The following is a 1,983-nucleotide window of genomic DNA, read 5'->3' as shown; positions in this document are numbered from 1 at the left end:
TCAAATTAAATGAAATAATTTAAGTTTTTTATAATATGTATATTAAAAATATATAATTTTTTTTACAATATGTATATTAAAAATATATTATTATATAGTAAAAAATGAAATTTTAAAATTAATTTAAATAGCAATAAGAAATATATAAAATAGATATAAATAATTTATTTATTTCTTTATAAAAAATTATAAACTCTATCAAAATTCAAAATTAAGTATATTTTTATTAAAATTTAATTTATTCTTATCCATAATTTATAATGGGTTATTTGCGAATAAACTTGATTTTTAAGAAAATGATTAAAAGCAATATCAAAAAGTCAAAACTTGTTAGTTCACTTAGAAAAGACAAGGAGTAGCTTTTAAGTGGAATTTTTTGGAGTTTGTCACAGATTTATGGTTGGATGTTGGATGGTGAAAAATTTTGTGGTTAAACCTTGATTTTGTGTTTTTTAAATTGGTTTTTTGAGTGCATATATATATGTAGTTCCCTCAAAAACTTTTGGAACACTTTGATTACGAAGAGATCACTTGTCAAACTTATAATTTCAATGAATCCTTACCAAATTTTAGATAAATTAGATCAAAAAATAAATGAAAAAACTTTCCAAAAAATCACATTAAAACTATTAAAAAAAAAATCCATATTACTAAATATTTTTTTCTTTCCCTAACTAATTTAATAACTAATTTAATAACTCGACAAAATAAACTATCTTCCTTACATCATTATTATTAATTACTGAACAGAAAAATACCCGATAACCTTCCATTCATGGTGTTCAATAACCTTCAATTCATATTATATGGACCATTCAATTTCATTTCACTTAACGAAAATAAAAGCCCATCTGACCGAACGTTTGCTCCTTTCTCTAATCAATCAAAGAACGCAACCAAATAACAAATAACATACATCATGATTATCAAATCACACTACGTGGAAGAAGTGCTCGATAACCTCCCTTTCATATTATATGGACCATTCTAGGAATGGTTCATATATTATATCGAGCACTTTTTTCGACTTCATAATCATTATATATATAATTTAAAATAATTTTTGGGATTAAATTTTTCAAAATATAATTTATTTTCTAAGTTATGTATTGTAATAAAAAATTATATCTTAAAAGATTAAATATTTTGATATTTAAGATAAATTGAAAATTAAAACATTTTAATATTATATTTTCAAGTATATGCAATTTTTTTAATATTTTATATGAAATTGACATATGATATTTTAAAATATTTTAATAACAATAAAATATTTCAACACATTATATATATATATATATAATATTATGTAAATAGCGATATATGTTTCATAAGTCTTTAATAAAATACAAAATATTTCAATTTTGGTTCTAATGGAAATATTTCAAAACTAACTTTCTTTTATTTATTTATGTGTGCATAAAGCATGTGAAAGTAAACAAAATGTTATTAGATAAAGAAACAATTTTTACAATCCTTAGGAAAAAGTGTCATTACTTCCTTGTTAGAGATAATTTGACATGTCACATTAAAAGAAAATATTAATAAAAAAAAATATATTAATATGAGTGATAAATTAGTTTAAATCTATCTTAATTTCAGATAAAATCCTTGTAATCTTGAAAATTTTGATACTTCTCATACATAGATTCAAAATTAAAATCAATATATACTACTTAATCAAAATTCATTAAAAAGTAATATTTATTACCCAAAAAAAATTATAAATCAATTCCAAAAATTCATATCCTTAGGCTTCTAAAAAATTTCATCTCTCCCATCACAAATTCAAAGTTAAAATAAATTTACAGAATAATATCAAAATTTATTAAAAATATATAAATATATTTATTAAAAGGAAAAATAATTCTAAATTTGTTTGAAATTATCACAATATGTATTACATACATTCTTTTGTATAATAGATATGCATTCTTTGAAATATCCAGCTTGCTTCTTGGGATGCTTGTGCATCCCCTAGTT

The sequence above is a fragment of the Pinus tabuliformis genome, chromosome 6 (genome assembly GCF_031772625.1).
Source record: "Pinus tabuliformis cultivar Carrire ecotype Pingquan chromosome 6, CPIR1, whole genome shotgun sequence".
NCBI classification, from domain to species: Eukaryota; Viridiplantae; Streptophyta; class Pinopsida; order Pinales; family Pinaceae; genus Pinus; species Pinus tabuliformis.
Note: the sequence above shows the minus strand (reverse complement) of the source record.